Source organism: Equus przewalskii, chromosome 24 (genome assembly GCF_037783145.1).
Source record: "Equus przewalskii isolate Varuska chromosome 24, EquPr2, whole genome shotgun sequence".
Taxonomy (NCBI): Eukaryota; Metazoa; Chordata; class Mammalia; order Perissodactyla; family Equidae; genus Equus; species Equus przewalskii.
Window position 1 is genome coordinate 10,385,035 of NC_091854.1, and position 16,450 is coordinate 10,401,484.

Here is a 16,450-nt window from a genome sequence, read left to right on the forward strand (position 1 = left end):
AGTCCTATCCAACTCTTCTGAGCCAGCAGCAACCCCCTCAACCTCAGAGCTTGGGCAGTGACCTCAAACAATAGACCCTCATAGCAAGCCATATTTACCCAAGGTTGTTACTGGTAGACACATCCAGAAACCCAGACTGAGATGACTAGTGAAGAAGTTTCTCTGCCAAAGTGAACCTGGTAGTGTCTGGAAAAGAAGACTGCTTACTCAAATGTGCAAATACCAATGTAAGGAATCCAGGTTCAAGAAAAATAGGTAAATATGACACCATCAAAGGAAACTAATAAAGTTCCAATAACTGATGCTAAAAAAATGTTGATCCATGAACTGTCGTACAAAGAATAAGGAAAGTTTTTCCTAAAAATGTTTAGTAAACTACAAGAACACAGAGAGAACTAAACAAATTCTTTTAAAAATTCTTGAATAAAATGAGAAGTTCAACAAAGAAATAGAAACTATCAAAAAAGAAACAGAAATCCTAGGGCTGAAAAATACAAAATCTGAACTAAAGAATTCAATAGAGCACCAAAAGCAGAATCAACCATGCAGAAGAATCAGTGACCAAGAAGACAGGATATTTGAAATTATCCAAAAGACTTAAAAAAAAGGAATGAAAAAGGGTGAAGACAGACTAAGGGATTTATGGGACACAATCAAAAGAAAAATATACACATTATGGGACTTCAAGAAGTAAAAGAGAAATAGAAAGTATATTTAAATCAATAATGGCTGAAAAGTCAAATACAAGATAGAATTTTGAATGCAGCAAGAGAAAAGAGAGAAGTTACATACAAGGAAAGCCCCATAAGACTGTCAATTAGCTTCTCACAAGAAACTTTTCAGGCCAGGAGAGAGTGGGATAATATATTCAAAATATTGAAAAAGTAAAATTGTCAACCAAGAGTTCCATATCTGGCACGTTTTCCTTCACAAATGAAGGAGAGATAAAAGACTTTCCCAAGCAAACAAAACCTGAGGGAACCGATCACCACAAGATCTGCCTTACAAGAAATGCTAAAGGGAGTTTTGAGTTGAAGTAAAAGGATGTTAATTAACACCATAAAGACATCAAAAGCCAGTATAAAACTCATTGACAATGGTAAATATATAGTCAAAATTAGACTCTGTAATACAATAGTGGTGCATAGTTCACTTCCAACTTTAGTTTAAAAGTTAAAATATCAAACATGAAAAATAACCATGACTGCAATCATCTGTCATTGGACACACAATATTAAAAATATGTAAACTGAAAACATCAATAACCTAAAATATGAGATAGAGGGGAAGTAAAAGTGTAAAGTTCAGGAATGCTATCTAAGTTGTTATTATCAGTTTAAAATAGAGTGTTTTAATTTTAATGTATTTTATGTAAGCCTCATAATAAACAGGGGAAAACACAAATGCAAAAAAAATAAAGAAGGCAAAGCATACTGATATGAAAAGATATAAAAACTAAAAACAAAGACAGCAGGATAAGAAGCAAGGAACAATGGATATATGAATTAGCCAAAAAAGAGGAGTATCTATACTTATCTCAGACAAAATAGACTTTAACATAAAAATGGAAAAAAGAGACAAAGAAGGTAATTATATAATGATAAAGGAGTCGATCCATCAAGAGGATATAACAATTATAAATACTTATGCACCGAACATTGGAGCACCTAAATATATATAGCAATAACTAACAGAACTAAAAGGAGTAATAAAAAACAATACAATAATAGTTGGGGACCTTAATACCCCACTTTCAGTACTGGATAAAGATAGATACAGACAGAGAACCAATAAGGAAAAAGCAGATTTGAATGCTATCAACCGAATGGTGTGCTATAGCAAGCCCTAGTGATCTAACAGATAGGATTCGATGCTCTCACTGTCAAAGCCCAGGTTTCTTTCTCTAGCAGGGAACCCCCCCATGCATCTGTTTGTTATCATAGTGCGGTGGTTGTGAGTTGTTCTGATGTTGATTTTAAATACCAGCAGAGTCACCCATGGTGTGCAAGTTTCAGTGGAGCTTCCAGACTAAGACAGACTAGCAAGAAGGACCTGGCCACCCATTCTAAAAAAAACTGGCCATGCAAACACTATGAATAGCAGCAGAGTATTGTCTTATACAGCCCCAGAAGATGAGAAAAGGCACAAAAAGAGTGAGAAGGGCTCTGCTATGTTGTACGCTGCATTACTAGGAGTCAGAATTGACTCAAAGGCACTAACAAAAAATAGACCAAATGGACATAAAAGACATATACACAGCATTCTATATGACAATGGAAGAACACACATTTTTCTCCAGCATACAGGGAACATTTTGTAGAACAGACATTATTTTGGCCACCAAACAAGTCTTACTAAACTCAAGAAGACAGGAATCATACCATTATCTTCTTTTACCACAATGGTATGAAACTCGAAAGAAATAACAGGAGGAAAACTGGAAAACTCATGAGTAAATGGAAGTTAAATACCACTGTCCTGAACAACCAATGGATCAAAGGGGAAATTCAAAGGGAAATAAAAAGTATACTGAGACTAATGAATTGGAAACAGAACATACCAAAATATATGGGATGCTGCAAAACCAGATCTAAGAGGGACATTTATAGCAATTAATACCCACATTAAGTAACAAGAAAGATCTCAAACAAAAACAACCTAACTCAATGCCTCATAGAACTAGAAAAAGAAGAAGAAACTGAGCCCAAAGATAGCAGAAAGAAAGAAATTAATAATGATTAACATAGAAATAAATGAAATAGAGAATAGGAAAACAACAGAGAAGATTAACAAAACTAAGATTTATTTCTTTTAAAAGATTAACACAATAGACAACCATTACTAGATTAACCAAGGAAAAAAGGCAGAGGCCCCAAGTCAATAAATGTATAAATTAAAGAGGATACATTACAACTGATACCACAGAAATGCTAAGGATCACAAAACCTACTAACAACAACTCCACACCAACACACTGAACAGCATGGAAGAAATGGAAAAGTTCTGAAAAACACACAACCTACTAATAATCAATCAGGAAGAAATAGAAAATCTGAACAACTAATTACCAGTAAGGAGATTGAATCAGTACTCAGACATCTCCAAAGGAAGAAAAGCCCAGGACCAGATGGCTTCACTGGTGAATTTTACCAAACATTTAAAAAAAGAATCAATGCCAATCCTTCTCAAGTTCTTCAAAAAATCAAAGAGAAGAGAACACTCTCAAAATCATTTTACAAAGCCAGCATTACACTGATACCAAAGCCAGGAAAAGGCACTACAAGGAACAAAAAGTACAGGCCAATATTCCTGATGAATATAGATGAACAATTCTTTAAAAAAAAAAAAAATACTGGTGGGAATGACGTCAGTATCATGGTGGACTGAGCTTGCTCCGGACTCTCTCCTCTCCAACATACAACAAAAAGGAGCAACTATATTCCAACACAAAATATCCTAATAGTGCAGGAATACTCAGAGACCCACAGTAGCCAAATGATGGAGGGAAGAGAGGCTGGAGTCCCCGTCGGAGGAGCTGGAACAGGGTAAGAGAGAACTTTGCTCCCTCCCCTAAAGACTGTGGTCGCTACCACAGGAGGCTCCATGAGGGAAGGAGTGGGGGAGGGGTCACACATCCACAGGATCACTTAGGACTCCCTAGAACCCTTGCAGCCTAGAGGGAAGCCCTCTAACGGGGGTGAAAGCTTTCATGCAGGGTGATCTCATCAAACCAAGACCCCAGGAGACCAGACAGAGACAGAGCTGATCGGGAAACCTGGGTCTGCACACAAGAGAAAGTGCCCTCCCCAACCCACGCTGCTGTGCTGCAGCATCACGGCTGAACACAGAGGGCTCAGAATACGTGACTCTCTACCCCCTCTAGCGGCAATAGACTGTAACTGCAACCGAATAATATCACTATGCAGAAAAATCGTTCTTCCAGCATCAAACAGTTCAAAAAAGCTCCAGACCAGAAGGAAAACAATAAGTACACAGAATTATGTCCTGAGAACTCAGAAATAAGTAAACTAAACGACAATGAATTCAGAATAGCTACGGTCAAAAAACTCAATGAGGTAAAAGAAAATATAGAGAAACAATTCAACAAGTTCTGGAGTTACTTCACAAAAGAGATTGAAACTATAAAGAAGAATCAATCAGAAATACTAGAGATGAAAAATACAATGGAACAGATAAAACAAAATACTGATTCCCTGAATGCTCATGTGGACACCATAAAGGAGCAAATCAGCATAATCGAAGATAGACATGTTGAATGGTTCCAGAAAGAGGAAGAGAGAGAATTAAGACTAAAAATAAATGAAGAAAATCTCCAAGAAATAGCTGACTCAATTAGGAAACGCAACATAAGAATTATAGGCATCCAAGAAGGTTAAGAGAAAGAGAATGGAGAAGAAAGTGTGCTCAAAGAAATAATAGCAGAGAACTTCCCAAATCTAGGGAATGAGAGAGAAATGTGTGTGGAGGGAACTTTCAGATCTCCTAGATATGTCAATGTAAAAAGACCTACTGCAAGGCATATAGTGGTAAAACTGGCAAAAATGAATGACAAAGAAAGAATACTCAGGGAATCAGGGAAGCAAGGCAGAAGAAAATAACCTACAAAGGAACCCCTATCAGACTTTCAGTGGATTTCTCTGTGGAAACCTTACAAGCAAGGAGAGATTGGAATGACCTATACAAAACTTTAAAAGATAAAATTCTTCAGCCAAGAACACTCTATCCAGCAAAAACATCCTTCAGATATGAGGGAGAAATTAAATCTTTCCCAGACAAACAAAAGCTAACAGACTTCATAGCCATGAGAAACCCCCTACAAGAAATCCTCAAGAAGGCCCTCATACCTGAAGAAAGCAAAAAAAAGGGAGAAAGGGGTCACAAAACACAGAGCAAGGAGACAAATAGAATCAGAATAGGATAGCAAATATTCAACTATAGCATTAATGTAAAGGGAAGGAAAACACCAAAAACAAAAAACAATCCTGTCACTTTAACCACAAACTCACAACACAAGTTGGAATAAGAGATGAAAATAATAACTTAAGAGGGGAGGAGGAAAGGGACTGAATCATTTTAGACTAAGGAAATAAGAGGCCATCAGAAAATGGAGTATGCTATGCATGAGATTCTGAATACAAACTTCAGGGTAGCCACTAAACTAAAAAAGAGAACAGAGACACAAAAAATAAGTAAGGAAAAAACTAAGAAACATAGCATAAGAAATTGCAGAAGTCAATGACTAGACCAAAACACACAGGATGAGAAACAAAGGAAATGCAGGAAAACCAGAAAACAAGTGACAGAATGACAGCATTAAGCCCTCATACATCAATAATCACCCTCAATGTAAACGGATTGAACTCTCCAATAAAAAGACATAGAGTTTCAAGATGGATTAAAGAACAAGATCCAACAATTTGTTGCCTCCAGGAAACACACCTCAGCTCCAATGATAAATACAGGCTCAGAGTGAAGGGGTGGAAGATGATACTCCAAGCTAATAGCAAACAAAAGAAAGCAGGTGTCACAATACTTATATCAGACAAAGTAGATTTCAAGATAAGGCAGGTAAAGAGAGACATAGGGGGCAGTATATAATGATCAAAGGGACACTACATCAAGAAGAAATAATGCTTATAAATATCTATGCACCCCACACAGGAGCACCAAAGTTCATAAAGCAACTATTAACAAACCTAAAAGAAGACATCAAAAATAACACAATAATAGTAGGGGGCCTCAACACCCCACTCACATCATTGGACAGATCATCCAGACAGACAATCAACCAGGAAACAGTGGAATTAAACAAAAAGCTAAAACAGTTGGACTTAATAGACATATATAGAACACTCCATCCAAAAATAGCAGAATATGCATTCTTCTCAAGTGTGCACAGAACATTCTCAAAGATAAACCATATGTTGGGAAAGAAGGCAAGCCTCTATAAATTTAAAAAATTTGAAATAATAACAAGCCTCTTCTCCGATCATAATGCTATAAATCTAGAAATTAATTACAAGAAAAAAGCCGAGAAAGGGACAAAGATGTGGAGACTAAACAATAACAAGCAATGGATCATTGAAGTAATTAAAGAAGAAATCAAGAAATATCTGGAGAAAAATGAAAATGATAATATGCCATACCACCTCATGTGGGATACAGCAAAAGCTGTATTAAGAGGGAAATTCATTGCAATACAGGCACACCTTAACAAACAAGAACAATCCCACATACGCAATCTTAAATTACACCTAGCTGAATTAGAGGAAGAAGAACAAACAAAGACCAAAGTCAGCAGGAGAGAAATAATAAAAATCAGAGCAGAAATAAATGCTATTGAAACAAAAAAGGCAGTAGAAAGGATGAATGAAACAAAGAGCTGGTTATTTGAGAAGATAAATAAAATTGACAAACCCCTAGTCACACTTAGAAAGAAAAAAAGAGAGAAAGCTCAAATAAACAAAAGCAGAAATGGAAGAGGAGAAATAACAACAGACTTCACAGAAATACAACAGACTATAAGAGAATACTACGAAAAACTATATGCCAGCAAAATGGTTAACCTAGAGGAAATGGATACATTCTTAGACTTTTACAATCTCCCAAAGCTAAGTCAAGAAGACGCAGAAAGCTGAACAGACCAATCACAAGGAAAGAGATTGAAACAGCAATCAAAATCATCCCAAACAATAAAACTCCAGGACAAGACGGCTTTCCTGGGGAATTCTATGAAAATTTCAGAGATTTAATACTTATACTTTTCAAGTACTATTCCAAAAAATTAGGGAGGATGGAACACATCCTAATACATTCTATGAGGCCAACATCACTGTGATACCAAAGTGTGACAAGGACATCACAAAAAATGAGAACTACAGGCGAATATCGCTGATGAACAGAGATGCAAAAATTCTCAACGAAATTTTGGCAACTCAAATACAGCAATACATCAAAAGGATCATACATCATGATCAAGTGGGATACATACCAGGGACACAGGGATGGTTCAACATCCACAAATCAATCAACATGATACCCACATCAACAAATTGAGGAATAAAAAACACATGATCATTTCAATAGATGCAGAGAAAGCATTTGACAAGATCCAACAGCCATTCATGATAAAAACTCTGGGGGCTGGCCCCATGGCCGAGTGGTTAAGTTCGCACATTCCGCTGCAGGCAGCCCAGTGTTTCATTGGTTCGAAACCTGGGCGCGGACATGGCACTGCTCATCAAACCACACTGAGGCAGCGTCCCACATGCCACAACTAGAAGGACCCACAACGAAGAATATACAACTATGTACCGGGGGGATTTGGGGAGAAAAAGGAAAAAATAAAATCTTAAAAAAAACTCTGAACAAAATGGGGATAGAAGGAAATTACCTCAACATAATAAAAGCCATATATGACAAACCCACAGCCAACATCATATTCGATGGGCAAAAAATGAACGCCATCCCCCTGAGAACAGGAACGAGACAAGGATGCCCTCTATCACCACTCTTATTCAACATAGTACTGGAGGTTTTGGCCAGACCAATTAGACAAGAGAAAGGAATAAAAGGAATCCAAATAGGGAGTGAAGAAGTGAGATTCTCGCTGTTTGCAGATAACAAGATCTTATAGATAGAAACCCTCAAAGAATCCATTGGAAAACTTTTAGAAATAATCAACAAGTACAGCAAAGTTTCAGGGTATAAAATCAACTTACATAAATTAGTAGCACTTCTATATTCTGATAATGAACTAACAGAAAAAGAACTCAAGAACACATTACCATTCACAATCACAACAAAAAGAATAAAATACCTTGGGGTGAATTTAAGGAAGTGAAAGACCTATACAAGAAAACTACAAAACTTTCCTGAAAGAAATTTATGATAACATAAAGAGATGTAAAGACATTCCATGCACATGGATTGGAAGAATAAACATAGTTAAAATGTCCATACTACCTAAAGCAATCTACAGATTCAATGCAATCCCAATCAGAATCCCAATGACATTCTTCACAGAATTAGAACAAAGAATCCTAAAATTCATGTGGGGCAATAAAAGATCCTGAATTGCTAAAGCAATTCTGAGAAAAAAGAACAATGCTGGAGGCATCACAATCCCTGACTTCAAAACACGCTACAAAGCTACAGCATGGTACTGGTACAAAAACAGGGGCACAGATCAATGGAACAGAATTGAAAGCCCAGAAATAAAACCACACATCTATGGACAGCTGATCTTCAACAAAGGAGCTGAGGGCACACAATGGAGAAAAGAAAGTCTTTTCAACAAATGGTGCTGGGAAAACTAGAAAGCCATATATAAAAGAATGAAAATTGACCATTCTTTTTCATCATTCACAAAAATAAACTCAAAATGGATCAAGACCTAAAGGTAAGACCTGAAACTACAGAAAACTATTAGAAATAGTCAACAACTACAGCAAAGTTGCAAGTACAAAATCAACTTACAAAAATCAGTTGAGGGGGGCCAGCCCCATGGCCGAGTGGTTAAGTTCATGCGCTCTGCTGCGGCGGCCCAGGGTTTTGCTGGTTCGAATCCTGGGCACGGACATGGCACCACTCATCAGGTCATGTTGAGGTGGCGTCCCACGTGCCACAACTGGAAGGATCCACAACTAAAATATACAACTATGTACTGGGGGGGTTTGGGGAGAAAAAACAGAAAGGAAAAAAAATAGATTGGCAACAGTTGTTAGCTCAGGTGCCAATCTTTAAAAAAAAAAATCAGTTGCATTTTTATACTCTAATAAAGAACTTACAGAAAGAGAACTCAAGAACACAATTCCAATTATAATCACAACAAAAAGAATAAAATATCTAGGAATAAATTTAACCAAGGAGGTGAAAGACCTATATACCGAAAACTATATGACATTACTGAAAGAAATCGAAGATGACATAAAGAAATAAATGATATTCCGTGCACATGGATTGGAAGAACAAACATAGCTAAAATGTCCATATTACCAAAAGCAATCTACAGATTCAGTGCAATCTCAGTCAGAATCCCAATGACATTCTTCACGGAAACAGAACAAAGAATCCTAAAATTTATATGGAACAACAAAAGACCCTGAGTAGCTAAAGCAATCCTGAGAAAAAAGAACAAAGCTGGAGGTATCACAACGCCTGACTTCAAAATTTAACTACAAAGCCATAGTGATCAAAACAGAGTGGTACTAGCACAAAAACAGACACACAGATCAATGGAAAATAATTGAAAGACCAGAAATTAAACCACACATCTATGGACAGCTAATCTTTGACAAAGGAGCCAAGAACATACAATGGAGAAAGGAATGTCTCTTCAATTATTGGTGTTGAGAAAACTGGACAGTCATATAGAAAAAAAAGAAATTAGACCATCATCTTATACCATACACAAAAATTAACTCAAAGTGGATTAAAGACTTGAATGTAAGACCTGAAACTATAAAACTCCTAGAATGAAATATAGGCAGTACACTCTTTGACATTAGTCTTAGCACATTTTTTTGAATACCATGTCTCCTCAGGCAAAGGAAACAAACAAACAAAATAAACAAATGTTACTTCATCAGCCTAAAAATCTTCTGCAAGGCAAAGGAAACGATCAACAAAATGAAAAGACAACCCACCAACTGGGAGAAAATATTTGCAAATCATATATCCGACAAGGGATGAATTTCCAAAACATATAAAGATCTAATACAACTCAACAACAAAAAAACAAACAACTCAATCCAAAAGTGGGCAGAAGATATGGAGAGACATTTCTCCAAAGAAGATATACAGATGGCCAATAGGCACATGAAAAGATGTTCAACATCACTAATCATTAGGGAAATGTAAATCAAAACTGCAATGCGCTATCACCTTACATCTGTTAGATGGCTATAATAACCAAGACAAAAAATAACAAATGTTGGAGAGGATGTGGAGAAAAGGGAACTCTCATACACTACTAATGGGAATGCAAATTGGTACAGGCACTACGGAAAACATTATGGAGATTTCTCAAAAAATTAAAAATAGAGGGGCTGGCCCCATGGCCGAGTGGTTAAGTTCCCGCGCTCTGCTGCAGACGGCCCAGTGTTTCGTTAGTTCGAATCCTGGGCGCGGACATGGCACTGCTCATCAGACCACGTTGAGGCAGCGTCCCACATGCCACAACTAGAAGAACCCACAGCGAAGAATACGCAACTATGTACTGGGGGGCTTCGGGGAGGAAAAGGAAAAAATAAAAAAAAAAAATCTAAAAAACAAAAAAAAAAATTAAAAATAGAAATACCATAGCATCCAGCAATCTCACTACTGGGTATTTATCCAAAGCACGTGAAAGCAACAATTCAGAGACTCACGCGCCCCTATGTTCACTGTAGCATTATTCACAATAGCTAAGACGTGGAAGCAACCCCAGTACCCATCAATGGATGAATGGATAAAGAATATGTGGTATAAATATACGCAATGGAATACTACTCAGCCATAAGAAGAGACAAAATCATCCCGTTTGCAATAATATGGATGGGCTATGAGGGTATTATGTTAAGCAAAATAGGCCAGACAGAGAAAGAGAAACACCACATGATTTCACTCATATGTGGAAGATAAACACATGGATAAAGAGAACAGCTTAGGGGCTACCAGAGTGGAAGGAGGTTGGAGAGTGGGCAAAAGGGGTAAAGGGACATATATATAGGGTGATGGATAAAAATTACAATATTGGTGGTGAGCACGATGCAGTCTATACAGAAACTGATAAATAATAATGCACACCTGAAATTACACAATGTTATACACCATTATTACCTCAGTAAAATAATTGGAAAAAAAACAGCATTGGCCAATTTTGTATACAAAAAGAAGACAATTTAAAAGACTCATCATCTAATTTCATGCAGAGTACATTTTAACATTTAAAATATAAACTCATATAAAAATAAAGCTTTCTGATGAAAATGTGATGGGAAATACATCATATCAAAGAAAAAAGGGTTAAAATTTTTCAAAAAGAAATATTTTCCAACACTTTATTCTATATGTCTTCTGTTTTATGTTATATATTAGAAATCTATTTTTGACAGTGCTATAAAAGTTGTCTCTAACATCTGTTTTCTATTTTTCTCACTGTTATTATCAGAGCCCATTTCACAGAAACATATTATGCAAAATAGAATTGACACTCAGTTAATTAATTGACACAATTCTTGTTCTGTAGTTCACTATAGTGGAATGCAATGTTTTAAAGTGAATTAAAATTTCCCTGGCATATAACTCAAATATATACGCCAGAATTCTTGCTTATACTGAAATTCGAATATCATAGAAGTATCTTAACAGAAAGAAAAGAAATTGATGAGAAAAAACGCTGGTAGCATTTGTTGGCTTTTGAAAAGTAATGGTTATATGTTTTTGCTCATTTTGAATATTCATTTTCGCATTTTTTTATTATTTTATTTGAAGTGGATCTTCAAATTATTTTCAGTCCTCCCTCTCCCCCACCAACTCTTGATCCACCCTGGTACAAGCAAAGAAAAATCTGGAAGCACATGCAACAAAATAATACTGAATATGTCTGGGCTACAAAATGAGGGATTCTATACACACGCACGCACGCACACACACACACTGGGATTTTTATTGCTAATGAAAAAATCACTGTTGAACTAGAGAAAAGAAATTAAGTACAAAATTTGTCAAAAGAAAATAAAAACTAATAATCAAATCCCTAGCTTCACAACAGTACCCCTGAGAGACAGGGCGCAGAACTCTCTCACAGCCGTTGCTTCGCCCACATTCCCTCCCGCTGCCCTGCATTTATTGTGGGGTCAGGAAACCTAAGCCAACTGCGAAGGACGGAGGCGCCCGCGTTTCCAAAGCCAGGCGTGGAGGAAGCGCGAACTTTCCTCCCGCCTCATCAGGTGTCCTGCCTCGGGGGAGAACAGTGAAAACCCAGAGGTTAACCTGCCAACAAAAGCGCATGTCCTTTCGATTTCGGTTCTCCTCGACCCCACCCCATATCTGGTTGGCTGTATTATCCGGCTCGATTTTCAGCTTCTCAAGAGAAGAGTTGGTACCCACAGGAGCCAGACGCAGGAGGAGCGCGCGAGGGGGGAGCGAGGGCTCCTGAGGACTTGTTCCCGGACTGCAGCACCGCGCCACGTAAGTTCGCTCCTAAACTTGGTCTTCCAGGCACATTTGCGTTAACAAACTACCAACCACAAATTCCCAAGCGCACACTCCACCCCGGCAAGGGGGAGGCCGCGGGAGGCCGGCGCGGTGCCAGAGGGTGTGTGGTCTGTGGGGCGCTTTGCCTCATCTTCTCCTTTTGGACCAGAGGAGGCAGCGAGGCGACAGCCTCTCCTCCCTTCAGCATCCACCCAGGCCTGCAGCAAAGGGCCCTGCGTGGGAGAAGGAGGAGTGCACCCTGCCTCATCTGCGGAGAAGGGGCTGAGATCCCTTCTTGGTCTGATGGAACAGTTAGGACCGCAGAGGCGCTGAGTGGGGTCGCTTCCTCCACCTCCCTCACTCACCATTACTCAGACATTTCCAGACTGCTCTCTGCCAGGCATTAGAGAAACAGAAAAAAAGATGGTTACTAACATACAGAAAATTTAAATTCTAAAGGGTCGACTCTAGATTACTTTTGTACTAACAACGTTTAATATTCCAAATACTACAACGCTGTATTATATGGAATAATTCCATCTCACTCTCGCTAATCAGCTATAAATAATAACCATAAGGTCTAATCCTGTTTCTTTATCATGTACTGTTTTTAATGTGTGGTCCATACAAGAACTGATCAGCATAACTTCTGGTACTTGCAGAAAATACAGGCGTCAGTTTATTTTTAATCATCACTCCAGGTGACTCTGGTGAACAGTAACCCTTACAAACTGTCGATGGTCTTCCGCCTATTACTAGCCTGTACGGTAATGAACCAGGCAGGAATTACTGTTTTATCTATAACACTGATAAGAAAATGGAGGCTTACAGAGATAGCTCCTTTTTCAAGGTCTCACAGAAAATAATTGACTTAAACTCTCTGGTTTGGACCCTGGCAGCCTGAGTCCAGAATCTGTGCTCTGACATCCCAGGGCAGCTCTGGGTTCCTCCAGCCTGACTCATCCTCCATCAGTGTCCTCCTGCTCAGCTGTGACTGCTGGTCCTCTCCCACCTGCTCATCCTCCTCCTGGGATGTGTGCCCCACTTGCTTGCAACCTGGGAGAGAACTGTTACTGTTTCAGTCCAACGCCAATCCTTCACCTTCATTTAGAAACTACCCTCCCTGCCTTCTTAGATGCTCAATTTTTAAGCAATACTTATATAGGATTTACTATGTACCACAGTGATTTTAAGAACGTTATAAATGTCATGAGATATTTAATCCTCCTAAAGACCCTAATGACCAATAGATTATTTTTAGTGTTGCCATTTTACCGAAGAAAAAACTGAGGCACAGAAAAATTAACAATCTTTCCAGTGGTCACACAGCTTGTAAATATGGGAAGATGTGACTGTTGCTTAGCACTGGCCTTGAGAAAATAAAGGGACAAAGCTCTTTGACTGCTGTCCTGCTCTTGATTTCATGAAACACCCAGTCATTGTGATGAAAACATTGAAAATACAGCCTCACTCAGGTGAGACTCTGGCTAAAACACCCTGACTACTGTTTCCCTTCCCTGACAGCCTATAAATAAGAAACATCCTTTTCCAGTTAAACAAATTAGTTCCCGCCCCCATAACACTGTCTCGGTTCTGTAAGGATTGGCCCGTTGTGCTTTGACACAGCTACATGCCTTCTCTCTTCTTCTCTCTCTCTCAGTCACTCCTCCCCCAGCCTGCTCCTGCGCCCACCGTTCACTAAACCGGTCCTCAGCAAGGTCACTGATCACACTCATCTTCTCTTTCTCAGAGAGACCTGCCCTGATTGTCCTCTATATAAATTCAGCCCCCACACTCCCTATCCCAATTCCCTGCTTATTTTCTACCCAGTATTTACCATCATCTAATAGACATATATGTGTTTGCTTCTTTGCTTTCTTTATTACCTGTCTCCTTCCACTAGTATAGAGCTCCAGGAGGCAGGAATTGGTATCCATTTTGTTCATTGCTTGACATCGAGCACCTCTGTGGGCAGGGACAAGAAAATTGAGTAACATGTGTCCGGCTTCTAAAATGGAGCTGGCAGGCCATTAAGGAAGTGAGGCTTATGCAAGTACACCAGGTCTCTGCCCAGATGCAGTATAATTTTTTGAACCTTGCCTCACTATTGTTTTCTTGAACTTTCCTAAAAAAAAAAAAAAAAAAAACAATGCTTTCTCATAGCTGAGAACTTTTTGCCTTAGAGATGCCCTTAGCAACCAATAATGGATAGCCAGGGAATAACAGTTATTGCCAGCACCAGTAATACATGTTGCAAAACAACCCATATGAGTTATCTCTTTCTGTCTTCATAAACCCTTGCCTTCTTAGTCTTCTCCAGAGCACATTTTGGGTTTCTGCCTAAATCTTTGTCTCCCGAATTGCAAATCTAATTGCTCAAATAAATATCTGTTGTGTATATTGCAGTGGTTTTTCCTTGGTGAACACCTAGGACGGTGCCCAGCACATGGTACATATTCAACAAATGTTTGTGCAATTAACGAGAGACCAAATCATTTTGGACCTCTTGAAATCTCTGCACACTCATCTCCTTCATGTCCCATTCTGCCTTTACTTACCCCCATAATGTTACTGTTCTCGAGGCTCCATCATCAGTGCTTTGTTTTTCTCATTCTATCCATTTCATGAATCACATGTAGGCAATGTTCAATGTTCTTTTAGAGTTCACTTAAAGATCAATAAGGTAATATACATTAGGTATCTGCACTGGTCTTGACACACCAGACTAAATGCTTATCTTTTAGACACACAAAACATGGAAAATTGATAGATAAGTTCCACAAGCAGAAAGCTGATAAGCATGTGACTTTTTGTAACCATTAGAGATGACTTTGAGATCTTATATTCTACTGAGTTGTTTCTCTCGGTTATAGCTTACCATGACATCTGGATCCATCATGAAGGGCCCTATTTGTCTTGTGGAAAACCAGAAAAATCAACTGACAATAAATTCAGTAGCACTGAAGATTCTTGACAACATATCTTAGCCTGTGGTGGTGGTGGCCATTGAGGGCCCTGCAATTGGACAGGAAAATCCTACCTAATGAACCACCTGGCAAGACAGAGCCATGGCAAGTGTTGTCCTGGGGCAGGGGCCATATGCTTGGGAGCAGTGATAACACAAGCTGATCACACCTCCTTTAGGGTTGTCTTAAGGAAGAACCTAACCCTCCCACTGAAAAAAACTTCTAATTCTCACCACTAAATTTATAACTTCAACCCTATCTGTCTACAAAATATCACAGTTTAGTCCCATAATAAAGAGTTCCCCAATGCTATCAAAAGATCCATCCTATTAGTCTTGCCCCCATCCACTCTCATCTGCTCAGGAGCTCAGCTCCAACTATTACTCCTTTCCTTTCTCCTATACCACTTTTGCCCTAAACTATGGGGTTATTTCAAGTAGCGCACAAATATTGCTCAATATGTGCCATTTTTAAAAAGGGATAGAAGGAATAACAGACAGCAGAATCTCTGTATGTCACATATCTCAGTGGGGCTACCCTCCATTTTTTTGCTTCAATTCATAGCAAAACTTTGATAAATTATATCCCCCTTCTCTTTCTCTAATTAGTCTTTTCTAATATGTGAACTATAATACACACAGAAGAGTGCATAAAACATATATATACAATAAAGTTAATAAATATAAAGTGATCATCTGTGTAATTACCTCCCAGGTCAAGAAAAAAAAAATCACCTGTACCCAAAAGCCAAAATCACACTCTCTCACCTTCACTAGAGCTCAGTGATGTTTTGGGTTTCGGTGCATTCTTTTTTTGTAAACGGTTTTGCAACCTGTGTATGCACTTCTGAAAAATGGATTAAACTTTATATAAAGGGAATGATATTCGATGTACTCTTTGGCATCTTGCTTCTTTTGCTCAATGAGAAGTTTATAAGATTCATCTGGTTTGTCATATGCATCTGTAATTTATTTATTTTCACAACTTTATAGTGTGTTATTGTCAGGGGAAACCACAATTATTTTATCCATTCATTCTTGATGAACGTTGGTATTATTTCTAGTTTTTATCCTTTATGAATGAGGCTGTCATGAATATTCTTGTGTTTATATTCTGGTGCACATGTACACAAACTTCCCTTGTGTCATGTACCCAGAAGTGGAAATGCTCGGTCACAGAGTATATACATCTTCAGCCTTTCTAGATAATATCGAACAGCTTTTCAAACTTCATGTAAAGTTTATATTCTTATTAGCAATAACTGAGATTCTCCACATCCTCAC